This window comes from Myripristis murdjan, chromosome 16, assembly GCF_902150065.1.
Source record: "Myripristis murdjan chromosome 16, fMyrMur1.1, whole genome shotgun sequence".
NCBI lineage: Eukaryota > Metazoa > Chordata > Actinopteri > Holocentriformes > Holocentridae > Myripristis > Myripristis murdjan.
In genome coordinates this window covers 3,494,811-3,512,786 of record NC_043995.1, presented here as the reverse complement: position 1 = coordinate 3,512,786, position 17,976 = coordinate 3,494,811, and positions in this window count along the sequence as shown.

Genomic DNA, 17,976 nt, shown 5'->3' with positions numbered 1-17,976 from the left:
TTTAAAGGTCAAGTTTTGAAAAGTTTGATATTATTAGGACAGTGGGTGCTGGATACTGGCTGGATGCTCCAAATGCTAACTGTTAGCCTCCTGCCATTGACGTGGACTTCCCCCCAGCTAACACTCTTAAAAATTACTGCCTTAATGCTTTTAAAGAAGGTTTATCATCACTTTATTGTCACTTTATTCTTATTGCTGCTGTTTTTTTTTTTAATATGTCCTGATGTTTTTAAATGTGTTCTGATGTTTTTTAAATGTGTCCTGTACGGCGACCTTGAGTGCCAAGAAAGGCGCCTTTAAATAAAATGTATTATTATTATTATTATTATTACTTTCCAAAACTCAAATGCACATACAATTACCAAGTGTGTGCAGATGATAGTTTTGCTCAAATAACTGAATCTTTCCTGGTATCAACATCTGTTTTATGAGTTTTTAGTGTTTTTCGCTAGCTGTTTGAACGTGGGAAAAGAAGCTACTACGAGACAACATGTGGCGGGAGCCAGCGGTGATGTTACATCGGCAGAGTGAAACCAAGTTGGAGTTTGTTTTGGATTAACTTAGGTTTCTGCCTAGAATTACATATCTGCCAAGGGAACCCAAGGTCAAAGTAACTTCTCAGTTGGCCTACAAAAAACACATCACGAGAAAACTCCACTGCTAGCATACACTTAGCAAGGCCTGCTATGATGAAGTGAAATATTCAGCAAAGGAGTAAGCCCACTTCCAACTGCAAAACCAAGATCAAAGCATGCTGTAACATGATGATGTTCAAGGGCCTCCCTCATTGGCTGACTGAGCAGCCCTTGACCAATGAATAAAACTCCTGAGAGACCTTTCATTGAATAACTCCACTAGTGATTCAGCAGTCATTTTTATTGAGCCTTGAATAAAGACTTTTGATTGGCTGTGGGGGTGTCCGGGAGAGACAAGGCCCCAGGCTTTGTGCCCAATCTCCCTTGTGGCATAAATAGTGCCAGGAGCTTACCGAGGTTGCTGGAAAAAAACTCCAGAAAAACTCCAAGTACTCCACAGAGTAAAGGTAGAAGTTTCGGTACTGTGTACTGGTGAGTACTCAGCACTGGATATGGCAGAAAATCTGCTTGGATTGCAATTATCAAGCAACAGGGCTTCTGGGAAATTAAGTCTTAATTTTGAGAAATAGTAGCACAAACAATACACTAATGAAAAACTGACTCTACCATTCATCTCACCCATGGTCTCAAGAGTTCATGGTAACTCTATTGCAGCTACTTTGCAATTAACTCTTTCACCACACATACTTTTTGTGTGTCACTTTTATAATCTGTCTGTCTGCCTACCTGTGTCTGTCTGTCTGGCAATGTTCCTCCATGTTTTGGTCGCTTGTTTGTCTGCCCTCCCACCGTCTCTAGGTCAAACAACCCAGGCACCCATGGCCAGACCCAGCACCCCAACTACCCCCACCCCCGACGGAGCTACTGCATCCTCCTGTTCCTCCTCCTTCATCCCTTTTCTCAAATACATATTCGTTCACCTGTGTACAAATAAAACTCACTTACAACCCCCAAACACATACGAACACTCTTTTTTTTTTTTACTCTTTGACATTTTAACACATATGCAGCGCTTCACAGTTATCCTCATTGTTGTGGCCCGAGTCCCCCACCTTGACACGCACGCCGTTTATTGCTGAAGTGAGTTATGGCTGTGAGAAATTGAAGTATGGTTGCTGAGTGCTCAGTGGGGTCTGCTATAGAGTTTAGATTTCTCTTCTCCCATAGAGAGCAAGTGTGTAACGGGAGGACCCATGTGGATGTGGCGTGGGTGGGCCATGGGAGAGAAGCTTTGCCCCAGGCTGGATGTACACACACACACACACACACACACACACACACACACACAGACATGTATATATGTGTGTGTGTGTGTGTGTGTGTATCTATCTATCTATCTATCTATCTATATCTATCTATCTATCTATATATATATATATATATATATATATATATATAGATACACACACACACACACACACACACACACACACGTGTATATATATATACACGTGTGTGTGTGCGCGCGTGTGTGAGGTGAGGGATGAGAACATGCAGATTGAGTAACCACTATTCCGTGTCGGTTCAGTGACCCCCATGCAACATTAGAGCTGTGCGTGTAAAATCCCACTTATGATAATAACCAATAATAATTAAAAGGAAATCTCGGCTGAAATAGAGCTACATTCCCATTGGTGACGGAGCGGGGTGAGGTGCATGGGGGAATAGAATAGTGTGTGTATGTGTGTGTGTGGAGGGTGTAGGGGAGGGGGGGTCTACCCCGAATTGGGCACTCATACTATTACCCCTGATAATAGCGATCTGGTATTGTCATTATGGGGAGGCGGCCAAGACATCCACAGAAAACCACGGTATGGTTTTAACTCTTAGTTTGCACCAAGCCGAGTTTTTACTACACCAAAGTACACACTCAGTCCTGCTCAAATGAGTAACACATTTTCATTCTTTTGTCGAACCACATCAGTGCACAGCCAAGTGGTCTAGGTGTCTGCATGTGTAACACACACACACACACACACACACACCCCGACAGATACACACCAGGATACAACCTGGTTCCATACTAAGCGGTTCACTGCCACTGGACAAGCAGAATGCAGGGTGGACAAGAGAGAGACTGAAGTGAACATTAAATGGATAGCGACATGCAGAAAACAGAAACATATAAGTACAAAAAAGTACAAAATTTGATAATATCTCACAGCATGGTTAAAAAAAAAACATATTAAAATAGCACCATAAACTGTACTGAACTGATTTCAGTGAGATATTTAGTTCCTGATTACACATGCAGGTTGCAGATATGGATGCAAGTGCACACACTGTCTCCACTTTAAGGCATCAGTAAAATGTGCAGTAGAGTTAAAGGACCTTACCGGTGATTCTGCACAATTAGCATAATATCTACAAAAATGTATAAACTTCATATTTCTGCTGTTCTTTCCCCAAAGCAAGCAGTGATATTTTTGAACTGCGATATGACTTTTCCTCCCTTTTATCCAGCCATTGGGTTCTATTCATTCCACTAGGATATGAAAATGAACTTTCAGAGACTTCAGACTTTCTTTACATGATATTCCATAAGGTTGGCAGTTTCCATCAAAAATTCATATTTAAAAATGGGGGGATTTTGATTACATGTTTTCAAATTTTTTTGGATCCCTATATGATTGGTAAAATGGTTTGTGATGCAAAATGCTGTCCACTCAAAGATTGGTATGGTCCTTTGATAATGGTGCTATATTTACACAGTTGTTTTGTTTTTTGTTTTTTTGTTTTTTTACAGCGTAGTGCAGGACATAATATCAGCATCCATTCTGTCAAAATGTCTCGTGGGACAGACTGATAAGGACGATGAAGGAAAGGTAGGAAAGTATGTCACAGCCCAGGAGAGTGTGGGCCAGTGTGAGCGAGCAGCAGTGTGAGAAAGAGGACCTTTGGAAAGACAGAGTGTGTTGGGGAATATGACATGGCTGAATGGAAACTCCACAAGGCTGGCGTCTCCCTCTCTCTCTCTCTCTCTCTCTCTCCCTCTCTCCCTCACGTGCTTTCGTTTCACCAACACACACTGCAACTGCACTGCTCTGCTACATTCTGCTCTGCCCTGGTCTTAGACCGATACATCAGGTTGTGGATATCTCCGAGCTCTTTCCATACCAAGAACAAAATCCAGGGGGAAAAAATATTTTTGGAATGTTTTGCGATGAAAACAATCCGGTTTAAAGATCTGTAACGCTGGTGTAAAATGCTGGCTGTGTCCAGGTATTATCCAGAAGTATCAGCATCAGTATCGGCTTTCAATATCGGCCAAGCCATACCCTGCCTCCCCCAACACACACATACACAGACCTTCCTCCTTTTCCAAGCAAATGACTTTGCCAGTGTTTCTGGATCCTTGGTAAAACATCTGGGGCTGTAGTGGCGCAGGACTCAGGACGCAGTCAAAGTCCTGCAGATAGTATTATGTTTTACACAGTCACATTACAGTGCTGGGAATTTCCCATAGTTTTATGGATTTTTTTTTCTTGGAGGGGGTGGGGGGTCTTTGAGACAAAGCAGGGGGGTGGAGAGAGGTAATGTTCTGCCTTTTCAACAGCAACAGAGCCCTCGCCCAGGGTCCAAGCCTTTCCCAGGTGTGGGGCCACGACCCCATCCAGTCCTCCCATTAATCCCTTGCATAATGCAGTGCACGATGCTCGCTTTGTAGATTCGGCTGTGAGGTCACCCTGCCATGCAATCGGTGCATGCAACCTAGTCTCGAGATTCCGCTTTCTGCATACCTGGAAAAGAATGGGATACTGAGAAGGGACACGAAAAGAAAATACCCTAAGCCCTGCTGAATTTGTGCCCCAAAAGAATTTTTTCCCCCTGGTGTGTATTTGCCTCAATTTCATGCCAGGGAAGAAAATAGGAAAATCATTTAAATTTTTGTGGATGGAACATTATTTATTAGGCGCATTTCAACCACAACAATTTCACTGAATAGTAACACAGGCTGAGGACAAAAAGAGCACTCACACTGCCAGGGAAAGACATTTTTAGGGGATACAAATTTAGGCACAACAAGAGTCTGAGAGTAAAGTGAAGTGCCGTGGCTGTACGATTAACCCCTTTGACATCTTGACCGTGCAAGGAAACAATTACCCACCAAAGTGTCTTTGTGTTGCGGCTGGTGATGAATGCTCCGTGTTTCAGATGTCTGACCTGCACAGCAACTCTGCGAGTGGTCTCCGAGAGCACTACCCCCTCCTGTGCCCCCTCCCATGCCCCCTTTGCCCCACGGCCAGCGGGTAGAGATTAATGACACATAATAACTCACACCCCACTCATGTTAGATGAATGGCCTGCAGTGACTTCGAGCCATCCTGCAAGATTAATAGCGCTTAATGGTTTGTAATGTTGCCCGTAATCGAGCTGTCACTGGTCCAGTTTGAGGAATAGCATCATTACATCATTTCTCATTCACGCCCCCCCGTCTCTCAGTCCCAAGAGACAAATTTCCTTTTGGTCCAATATTGGCCTTTTTTGACTCACCCTGGAAGATTGACACAAAGAGCCTCTGAAGCATTTCTTTGACACAATAACTGAGAACTTACATATATTTAACATTTATCGTATTCATTTGTCATCTCAAGGACAACAATTGCAACAACACAGAACTGAGTGGAGGTTAGCTAGCTAGCTTACTGGTTAACAAACTACTAACTAGCTGAAGTTGGTAGACCTGGGCAGGGTTGCCAAGTCCGCGTTTTTTCCGCCAAATTGGGCTACTTTATAAGTGTTGCCGTGGGTAATAAATTTTGTCCGCGGGTTGGGCTTGGGCAGACATGAATAAAGATTCATATTTTGAATGACCAATGTTTATACCCAAATCCTGTCAAACTGACTCCGGGCCAGATCAGTATATAAACTATCCACATATGTCACATGCTCCATAGACAAATAATATGCCAATGCTGTGTGAGGCCACTCAGCACATGACCAATCACATCATCAGCACCACTCGTGCCGAGTGCCTGTCAGCTGAAGTAAGGTATCCCATATTATATTTTAAGTTCTGATATACTGTAAATTAAATAGGTGAAAGAACTGCCTTTAATGTTTATGGTGTTATTTTATAGATATTATAGTGCATTTTGCAATTATAGCAATGCTGTTGGACTTTAAAAGCAACATATATGGATTTATATGGGCATATTTTGAGTTCTGGTATTGGGCTGATTTTTGGGCCCTTTTTATACCAGGTTGGGCGGGTTTTGGGCTGGTTTTGAGTTGCTGTTTGGCTGCTTTTGTCTCACAGACCTGGCAACCCTGGACCTGGGTAGCACTAATGGGCCTAATGTATGAAAGTGTGCAGTGATAGGGTAGAGATAGGCATGTCCCCCATCCCCTTAACTCATCTTGAACGGCTGTAAGAGACTTGGACATTAATGGACTAATGGACCATTGCTTGTCCCTGTCAAAACAATACACCACACAGTACAAATTTAATGTTTACACCTTATTTTGCTGCTAGTTTTTATCAGCTAGCTTAATATCTGATATCAACCCAGCACAAGTTCTTATTGGTAATAATATTTTATTGTTTCCCCTCCAATAGCAGTTAAACAAAAATATTAATAGCATTATTAAGCAAAGAAACACAAGTTCTATTTCAGTTTTAAGTATTAATTCATGGTTTCACGTCCGTTTAAATTTCTGTTTATCCATTTGGGAAGCAATGTGATGATAATGATATGAATCATTTTTTTTTTTTTTTTTTTTTTAATTCTGTAATTTACCTCAGTCATCAACTACCCACCTTCTGGACAGCACAACTTTTGTAGACATTTTTAACTTTTATCAATCTGGAAGAAAGTTGATCCAGTGTTGTGTGAACAAATTGTGTTGTTTGTATGAAAACTAAAACCTCTCCCGGTTTCTGTTCTCAGGGAGGTGAGTAGCTGATGACTGAAGTTTAGTTTTAGGGGTGAACCATCCCTTTAAAGGGTCAACAAAAACATAGCCTTTTAAGTCAACATCACTACTATGCTCTCAAAATCCTGTGAATGTGAACTTGACATCTGAGTAAAGCTTCAATGAGTCACTGAATATTATGAAAAAGAAACATGATGTTGTCGGCCTTTTCTTGATTATTGCACAGGTCTGGCACTGGTTATTCAACAGTAATGCAGAAAATATTTCTGCATGAAATTTCTCTCAAATGAGATGATTGCATCATTATGCAGATAAATAGCTGCTGCCAAAGTGGATGGAGGATTTCTGGAACTGAGGGAGTGTGTGTCTTCCTTGGTGAACCCAGTTGCAGAGCTGTTTATTGTTTTAGGATCCCGATACTCATCTAAATGAGATAGATGAAAACCCAGATCATGGTCACATATGAGATCTTTGTAGTTTGGCCAATTTCCATTTTACTTGATCTTGATCTGTGTGTAATGTGCGTGCATCAGTGTTGCTATATGGCTTTGTGTAACAGTGTGACTTTCTCCCCCCACTCTCTTTCTCTATGTGTGTGTGTGTATGTGTGTTGTTTGGGCAGGGCCATGTGAGAGAGACAGCAGTGTATTGAATAACTCCCAGCTCTCCCCTGTGGAATGGACCCCCTTATTGAATGGAGCGTTGTCTCCCAGGCCAAGCGCCGACCTTGATTTGGAGCCAGGAAACCCAACTGTCCCTGTCCATCAGTATGACGAGTCCAGCCGGGGATAAACCCAACGACCTGGTGAGGGGGGTACAGGGGTGCGCGTTGCGGGGTTGGGTTAGTTTGGGACTGGGCAGAGGGTAGTGGGGTACAGCGGGGTAAAAGGGGAAGCAGGCAAGAAGAGGGGTGAGCATACCAAGAAGTATGTAGTATAGGCTATTAAGATAAGATGAATAAATGAATGAAGATGAAACTTTACTGATCCCATGAAGGGAAACTTGGTCATTAGGAAAACACATTAAACATACAACATAATGGAACTGATAGCGCGAGTGAAAAACAAACCAGGACAAAGTGAACAAAGTGGAAATGAATGAAAAAAATGAACAGTATGACAAAAATGTTACTGTGAGGGTGTGAAAAATAACAGCAGAAGACCATACTGAGACAATAATCATGCATGAAAATGATGTGAAAATATAGGCCTACCGCAAAATGAAACCTATGGAATGTGAAAAGAGGAGAGAAATTATTTTTTAACAATGGAGATACTGTTTATGGAATATGAAAGAGATTATGTAGACCACATTATGTGCAGTATGTGCAGCAAATGTTGGGAAATTGTCCCCTTTGATCAACCTATCTGTCAAGCGATGAAAACATAGACACCACAATCATCCATTTGTCCTCAGTAGTTAAGAACAGAGCTCTGGCGCTCCATGCTAACACTTTAGCATACACTATGTTGAATAATCGGAGGTTCCATGCTAACACTTTAGGCTCCATGCCTATTATAGGAGCTTTCCACTGAACTCAGACCTGAGATAAATCTGACTTTTTATCTGACTTCTTACATAGAAAAGTGCAAAGGAACATAAGTTAAGTCAGAACTCCAACTCAGTATTACAAAGATCTGAAAGCTGACTTTGCCGAAATACCAATGACTTGATATGACTTCACAACAAAATTGCAGACAACACAATCAGCAATAAACAATTTTTTGTCTTACTGGATTTTTATTTAAAAACACGTTCAACTTTAATCTAGAGTTCTCTGTGGCTTTATTTTACAATGGTTGAGATTTATAGCAGTGAGTGGATTCTTTCATTTTGATGAATGGACCCACACCATATAGACAAAAGTATTAGGACACACCTCCTCAGCACTGAATTCAGGTGTTTCATTCAGTCCCATTGCCACAGGTGTTTAAAATTTAGTAATGTAACAGGATGCCACCGCTGCAACAAGTCAATTGGGGAAGTTTCTTCCCTCCTAGATATTCCACCATCAGTAAGACTCAGCCACCAGGTGGCAGCACCACGTAAAGTCACAGAGCGGGGGCGCCGAGCGGGGGCGCTAAGGCTCATAGTGCATAAAAGTGCCCGACGCTCTGCTGACTCAGTAACTGCAGAGCTCCAAGCCTCCTCTGGCATCAACATCAGCACAGAAACTGAGCGCCGGGAGTTTCATGCCCAAGTGGCCGCACGCAAACCTTATATCACCAAGCTCAACGCCAAGCGCCAGATGGAGTGGTGTAAAGCACGCCGCCACTGGACTCTGGAGTGGAGGAAACAAGTTCTGTGGAGTTACCAATGCCGCTTCTCTATCTGGAGGTCTGATGGACGAGTCTGGGTTTGGTGAATGCCAGGAGAACGTTCCCTGCCTGACTGCACTGTGCCGACTGTAAAGTTTGCTGGAGGGATAACGCTATGGGCTGGTTTTTCTGGGGTCAAAGGGAAATCTTAACGCTTCAGCTCACCAAGACATTTTGGACAATTCTCTGCTTCCAGCTTTGTGGGAACAGTTTGGGGAAGGCCCTTTTCTGTCCCAGCATGATTGAGCCCCAGTGCACAAAGCAGCTCCATAAAGGCATGGCTGGCTGAGTTTGGTGTGGAAGAACTTGACTGGCCCACACAGAGCCCTGACCTCAACCCCATCGAGCACCTTTGGGATGAACTCGAACAGAGACTGCGAGCCAGGCCCTCTGGTCCAACATCAGTGTCTGACCTCACAAATGCTCTTCTGGATGATTGGGCCAAAATTCCCACAGACACAGAAAGCCTTCCCAGAAGAGTAGACGCTGTTGTAGCTGCAAAGGGCGACCAACTTCATATTAATACATATGGATTTAGAATGGGATGCCAGAAAAGCTCCAGTAGGTGTATCATGTGGAGGTGGCTCAATGCTTTTGTCTATATAGTGTCACACTAGCAGTAAAGATGACTAGCTGTGGCTAGCCTAGCTAACGTTGGCGGGTGACTTTGGCTCTCATTAGCGAGTCATTTGTTGTTAGTGGACAGATCAAAAATGTTCTATGTTCTCGCGGACGTCCATGTCTGTTGCAATGAAACGTATTGAGCACAGAGGTTTCAACTTGTAAACTGGAATATCCCATAGTAAAATGGAAAGCTCTGATATAGGCTCAATTCAATACTAGCACACACTATGAACTTGGTAAGCATGTTGTTTAGATACTGGTCAATATCTATACCACTGAGGCAGAAAGTAGCATTTCAATAATAAAAAGAAAAAGAAATGCTTTCTTGAACATTTGCTCTTTATTTTTATGACAATAGTGTGTTACTGCTATTTTTTTTTTTTTTTTTTTTTTTAAGCAATAGGTCACTTCAGGTCACATAAAAACCTCCTTGCTGTTGCCAGTTCTCTGTAAATCACAACCTGCCTTGGCTTTTTGTTTAGATATAACAAACCAGTTATACCAGTGCACTTAGACAGTTTACTAAAAGGGGAGCTGGCCAGCAAGTTGCAGTTTCAACTTGGGTGGGGAGGAGGCATTTAACTCGAAAAGACTGATTTACTCCCGAATCACTGCTTTATCTCCAAAAAGGGACCTAAAAATTAAACAAACTCTAAAGCCATTGCAAGTTATTAGGCATTTTGTGTGTGAGTGTGTGTGTGTGTGTGTGTGTGGGAGAGTATGGGAGAATGTGTGATAGACACCATGTGTGGGTGTCTGTTTGTGCAGAGCTGCTGGTGTATGTCTGCTTTACTGTCAGCAGGCAGGCATTCTCTCTGTGTGAAGGCTAAGCAGAGCAGCATCATGGGAACCAGAAGTCCTCCTCACACACACACACACACACACACACACACATGCACACTCTCACACACAGCAGCCACCACCACCCACCTTCTGTCCTGGTGTTCACTATAATAACACTATATATTTTATTCTTGTTACACTTGTCTCCCCCACACCCAGGAGTTGTCAGGACAGCTGAGGGGTCTGAAACGATTAGCACGTCCCTAGAAGTCCATTCATTTCCTGCAGTCCTTCCTTTGCTCTCACGATTAACATGCAATGTTATAAAAAGGCGCGCACACACACACACATACACACCCACAGCCCCACTCACTGTCCAGCACAGTCCAGACTAGACCAGACCCACAGACCCAGTGTCAAGATCAACAGAGTCTCTGCAGCTCAGCTCTTAACAGGAAATGAAGGGTCAAAGGTTATCCTTGTGCACCACCAGAGATGATACACAGACCCCCCGAAACACAGACTGAGGGCAAGGGCTGCTGCTTATCATAGCAGCCAAATTAATAGGACTACAGTAGACACACACACACACACAGGCATATACAAACATTCTCACAAATGTTGCAGCATACACATGCACACTAAGTTTTATGAGGCCAAAGAGTACTGAATATCCATCTGTTTGGACATCCCACAGTTGAAGCTTGGTATTTGAATAGACACATAAGGTACTTTGTAATTTCATTTATCGTTTGGTGTGCATGTTTTCTTGCATGTACAGATGGGTGGTGATGTACTCATTAATGAAGGGCCTGATCAGCTTGTTACGGGTTAATATCTTGAGCTGTCATTAATTTGCACTTACAGTCTAACTAGCCAGCTAATCGGGGGGCATTGTAGGCAGAGCCAAGCCAAACGCTCGTTAAAAACAGTGTTACTTCCAAACTGAAAAGCTCTTATTTAAATAGCTGCAGAAAGGCTGTTTAGTGGCTAAAGTGATCAGACTGACAGATAGTAGGAAATGTGGCCTCTGTCCCGTGCTCAATCTTGTGGAATTCTGTGATGATGCACACGAACACGCACGCTAGGAATGTAGATTCAAGCTGCACTGGCAGTCTGGCTTCAACTAGGCTTGCCTCGTCATGTTTTGGATTGTAGCTGCTGATAGCTCACGTCTTGTGCCAGGATTCAATATCTTCAGATTTGATGACTCTGCCTTGCTGTGCTATTCGTCACCGCGTTGGTCGGTCTGTTGGTCGGCAGTTAGGTCCAGAGAAAATGATCTAAAAATCTTTTTGGTGGATCGCAATGAAGAGTCATGTTACCTAGAGCATAAAATGTGTCTGTTTTGGTGACCCTGTGACCTTCAGCTTAGCGCCACCAACAGATGAAATTTTTTATCTTGCACACTGATAATCTTAACAACAATTTTTTGAATTCCATGAACTGTTGTGACAGGATTGGCTAAATGATACTACTTGTAAACTTTGATGACACGATGACCTTCCCTCTAGCACCACCCTCAGGCCAAAATGGAACAATAGCAGTAGTGGGAGTTATGCTTGTAGAAGTTAAAAATTTGATACAAGTATGAAACTATGAAATTTTGGTGACCCCATGACCTTCCCTCTAGCCCCTCCAGTAGGCCTAGAGGAGCATCTGCATGATAAATAATATTCTTTTTCTAAATCTGTACTGAGTGACATCTGACCACTGGATGGCATTGTCTGTTTTTGAACGCAACAAACTGTACCTCACCCCAGCAGATTGCTTGTAGAAACTGAAAGTAAAAAAAAAACAAAAAAAAAAAAAAAAACATGATTTTTTTTCTTGATAAAAATTATGAATATGTATGTTATTCTATAGGCTCTTGTTGGATTTCTTTGTCTGTGAGCTTCAACTTGAACTTGGTGAAACTGCAGATTTTTAGTGTACAAGGTAACCTGCTTTGAATGAACTTTTTCTATCACTGCCTTAATGATTTATGAGGCAGTGCTGTCAGTGATCTGAAATTGGACACCCATATCTGCAGATGTTTCAGAGACGCTAGTGCGGGGGTGAAAAGGAGGACAGAGGAGGAGCTTATTGTGAGGCTGATACAGAAATTTAGAAAGCTGAAACCAGGAGGTGGTGTCCGCTGCAAATCTCAGAAACTTCGGGCCTTATCACACTCATATTTTTATGCACAGTTATGACTGTATGATGACCACGGATTCAAAAACCTTTTGCAAAAAGTTGCTATGTTGCTATAAAAGTTGCTACCAGGGTTGCTATGTAGCATTTCCTCGCTACTACTCACTGTCTACCTCGCTCAACCATGCAACTATCCTCTTCTCTCTGTATGCTCTTTCTCCTGCCTCGCTAGGTCACTTTCTTACCACATTCACTATATAGTTCACTGATTTTTGTATTCTGCTGTGACCATGTTGGCATTGATCACAGGAGACAAAATCTTGACGTGCGTTGCATTTTTTGGTGTTTGGTTTCATTTCTTGGAGTTTACCCACTGCAAGTCTGCAGATCTGACACTAGAGAAGCCCAACACTGTAAAAAAAAAAAAAAAAAAAAAAAAAAACACTGTAAAAACACTGTAAAAAAAAAAATGAATATCTGAACCAAAGACCCAAAGTGGAAAATCGAATACCTACCCAACTAATGATTATCTGAAATGATGAATATTCAGGTCTAGCCCTAGCATACTGAAACGTCACGTTTTGGCTCCAATCCTAAAGCGACCTTACCAATACCAGACCAGTAGGACTGATCACTTCTTCAGTAAATCCTGTATGTAACCAGTCATTCCACCCGTCACATCATGGGACAAAGATACTGACTGGACCAGATCCGATTTTAATTACAAGGCCAGTATCCTGCTCACACACAAGTTGATGTTGTGTATAAAGCTCCCATCTGTCTATAGTGTAGCCTACGTGTGACCTGAGGATCCCTCCTCAGCAGTGGGTTTGTGGCTCTGCTGTGTTGTTATGCTGAAGGCCCTGGGATGATGGTGACCCAGCAACAGAATCCCTTTCAATGCCTCATGCTTGTTAGGAGCGCTTCCCTCCCCTGTTTGTTATTGCTATTGTTTTTTCCAGCGTTGTAGCTTGATAAACTGTCCTCATGGTGCATCTCAGGCCAGGGTTGTAATCATTCCCTGGCTTGCCAATGTATATACTGCACTCTCTCCAGTGCAGTACACACAAACACACATTGGCTCTTGCCCTTATCCTCTCTCTCAAGTGAGCCTTAAATCTCTCCAGATTCCCTCCCGTTTTTCCTTTCTTCCTACTCAATATTACACACATAAATGCTATTTATAATACGCACACGCACGTGCACACCTCACACAAACGCAAAGCCATATGCAGGGAGAGAAAGAGACAGAGAAGGAAACTGTGAAAGGGAGAAATTCCCATATCCAGCGGCTGGTTCCCAGCAGCAGTCCCTGTATTCCAGCCTTCGCTTCCAGGCTCCTTTTCCGGAGCCCTATGAAAACAGGGGGGGTGAAGGGGGGAGAATGTGAAAAATCTGCAGCATTCATAGTGAAGACAATAATCTAGCAGGTATGAGAAGGGCGGGGAGAAAAAAAATAAGACGAAGACCTTCTACGGAGGAGGAATTCATAGTATGCGTGCTCTTTAAAGTGGGTGCTGGGTGCCATAACTTCTCTGGCACATTGTCTCCCTGTCTGAGAACAGAAGAGGGTGGGAGCGTGGGGGCTGCTGCGTGGGAGGAAATAGGTGGCAGACGGGCAGGCAGGGGGTGTGGGGTGCTTGCGGCGGCAAAATGTCCATTCCTGTAATGGGGAGCCAGAAAAAAACAGAACAGACAAAGAACAACAAGGAAGCGCAGGAGTCATGGCACAGGCAGCGGTCCCTATGGATGACCAGTGTTGTGACTGAGCTGACATTTAACACACACACACACACACACACATACACATGCACACACTCTAATGACTTTCTCCTTTCTCCTTGTCTGGCTCATTCTCTCTCTCTCTCTCTCTCATTCTCTCTCTCAGAACAGAAAGAGAGACAGGCTCATTAGCTACGTTTCCGTCCAACTGTCAAATCAATTTTCAGCGAAATTATGCACAGCATAAAATATGCTTTAGGTATGTTTCCATCAACGGGGTTAAAGCAAATAAACTGGCTTCCTGAAAGCAGAACCAGAAACATTTAACGACTTCATTTGTAGTGGGTAAATAATTATTGCTCTTTGGCATTGTTGGCCACATTTCATGCCCAGGATGAAAACAAACAAATGGACGTGGTAATGCCCTAATACATCAACTAATGCTCGCACAACCATAGAGCCAGCCATGCATCTTGGCACGTATGATCATGGAGAACACTTATGCACTGACAGCAGTTCAGGGTGTCCACTTCTCATTTGTGACGAGACAGGACAAAGGTGTGACTGGTGTGTTCGCAACGCCATTTCTCACACAATTTCATACTGACACAAAATATTTCTGCCTGAAGCTAATGTGATGTTGAGGAAATTCTAGACAAATTCTGCCATTTCCAATCAGCTTTCCGAAGCCGCTACATCATAATTCTCATAAAAGTGTGTTGGATGGAAACCCGGTTAGTGGCAGCGCACATAAATAGAAAAGCGTGAGCACTCAGTAGCCCAAAGAGTCAGATTCCCTCAGCTGAGGCCTGGATGTGTTGACACAAGTGTGCCCTGCTCTACTTTCTATGAATGAGGCAATCCCTTCACCTGCCATTTTGTAGACATTTATCCCATCATATGTGCCTTAAAGAATAAGCTGGGTATTCTTCAACCCAGGCCACATTAAAATTTTGATCCCCATCATTTATAATCATACCAAGCATAACTTCAGCACTAACTTAAGTGACAAGAAACATACTTTACTGCAGCTTCTTGTTAGCCTTCAACAGTCCAGTAGACATGAAGTAGCAGGGTGAGGCCAGGTGATAGCAGTCACATGAATTAAGGCTCTGACAGAGCCAGGCTCCTGGTATTGTACATGCTCACTCACTGGGAACTGCTTCCTACACATTTTCCAGTTCGAAATTTCAAACTTTTCCAGACATCTCGGTTTATTTTTTATTTTTTATTTAAAAAAACAAAACAAAACAAAAAAAAACATATGCATCTCAGACTGCTAATACTGATCAACTGTCCCATGTGATATTCTGTTTCTGCCCTCGCCTGTGTTTGTCAAACACTCACAGTTTACACCATGCTCTTTTCTCTCTCTTACAGGGTCCTTCACCAAACATTTTAATATTTTGAACAGGTAAGCCATTTCTCAGAAACCTTGCATTTTCCCATCTTGTGGTCTTGAATGGGAAGTGCCACCGTTGATTTGGGCATCATTATATGGACAGGTGTTCCAGCTGCTCTGCCCCCTACCCAATGGTAAACATATTCAGCTGGCTGCTTCAAATGTGAACAAAATCAACTTACACAGCTTACATGATTCACTTCTTATTGTCATTTCTGAACTGCATGTTTTAGAGAACTGATTTTTAGAAGGCTGTAAGTACAGACAATAGTCTAGACACTTAAATATTACTCACTCCTGTTTTACCACATGTAACCAGAGCTGGAAATGATCAAAGCCAATTGCATACGTGTTCATACTTTTCCAGACAATTAGCATCATTAGTAACACCTGTGTTTACCCTGCTAAAATGGCTGCTGTGAGAAAGGTCGACAGGGCATTCAAAAACCATTAAACATGTCTGTTATGAAAACAGTAAGCTCACAGTATGGCTGTGTGTGTCTATTGGATTGTGAAGTTGAAGTCCCACAGTAGTTAGCGTAACGTAGCCTAGCCAGCAGCAGAACAGCACAGGTGTACAGTGTTAGTGTTACATCTTAAACGCTATGGAAAGCGCTGTTTGCAACTTTTGCAGAGGACACTTTCAAGATGTCTTTGGCTATATACTGTTAGTTTCCCAGTTTTTTGAGAATCTGTCTAGCATGGAGCTAGCATTAAACTAAAAGCACTGAGTTTCCTATCACTAATGCCACATTCATGACATGTAGTACTTACTGTAACCCTCAAATCTAGCTTGTAATTGGCGGTTACATCAACATATAACTTATAATTGCAACTTGGAATTTTGTATTTTATTTTCTTGCTACCTCTATAAGTACATGCTAAACCAACTAACCAATTTTGTCAATCATTAAACTGCAAATATTAGGGGAGACTGGGGTAAGTTGAGCCAAAGGGTAAGATGAGCCACCCCTGTTGCTAGGACATGGTAAAAAACATTGATCATTTGACCAAATATTTAAGAGGAAGGTATCATTTCATGGAGTCTGTGAAGGTAAGGACCACATGGGTAAAGTGGTTAGACATTTATTTCCAAAAAAAACATTTTTTACTCTTGAAAGTGAATTCCCCCAACTTACCCCATACATGGGGTAAGTTGTGCCACGAGACCACTTTTTTTGGACATGCTATATTATACAAACAGTTATGTTTACACTCATTCTGTTTGTTTGAAGAAATGCACAACATCCTGAAATATATGCAGATATATTAGTTAGTGACAAAACTATGATTGCCTTGATGTAGTGATCATAAATATGAAAAATGGCTCATCTTACCCCAGTCTCCCCTATATTAAATAAAAAGTGTTACCTTTCTGAAGAATTGTAATGTTAGCTTACTTTACTTTCCTGCTCACTTTACAACTGACAGCTGAGTCATATATATGGAAACCTTCTACCCTCCTTCCTACATGAGGTGAACCAGAATAATACTAGCAGTGAGCTGTGTATAATTAGAAATCAGAATCAGAAATACTTTGTTGACCCCTGAGGGGAAATTGGGTTCAGGAACCAGGAATCAACATTTTGATACAGGCTGGGTTGAAAATGCTAGCTTTTAAGGTACCATGTTTGGTAACCTGTGTTTATTAAAACATCTCAAAGCTTCACTTTTGACATTTGCTCTGTTATGTTTGAACATTTGAAAGGCCAAGCTGTGGTCAGTGGACTTCTGTTTTGAATGAAAGGTCAAAAATAGCTCCTTGGTGACTTCTCCTAGATCCAATTACTTTGAGGCTCATTGTTATTAAATTTTCAAAGTGACATAGAAATCGTAAAAAATGTATTTAACCCCTTAAAATGTAGACTCTACCACATGACTACCTCTAAGAAGAACCTTCATCCAGGTTATGTCTCCAGCCTTTCAGGAGATGAAAAAAATAGCCTTTTATTGTTTTGTTTTGTTTTGTTTTGTTTTTTGTTAGCTTGCTGACCTTGAACTTCTAAGTTTATTTCATGGGATTTACCCAAGATTTGCAGAATTTTCTCAACCCACATGGAAACCGCCAAATTGCAGTTACGAGGTGTTCAACATGACAAATAAACAATTTTCTTGAACCGAGCTAAGTGCCTGTAGTCTGCCCTAAGAAAAGGCTGTCAAGGGTCAAAGGAGTACAACAATACATACTCTCTGCCCCCTAAAAAAGCTCATAAAGGCAGTTATATTAACAAGAGTTTCCTGTCTCAAGTACAAAAGTTTCCCTCGCTGAGCCACAATGGTTTCCTGGCCTGTAGCCTTTCCTCCACTGCAGCTCTGTTTATCAGTGAAAGACAGAACAAAGAAAGAGAGGAAGGGAGGAGGAAGACACGGTTTAGGAGAGATAGAGCTGGAGAGAGCACAAGAAAACGAGTGAAAAGGCAATGAAAATAAGAGTATGTTAAAAAGAAAGAAAAGCACAGGAAAAGATATATCCAGTCCAGGTGAAATGGGCCATATCACTCAGACTTGTGTAAAATCATCG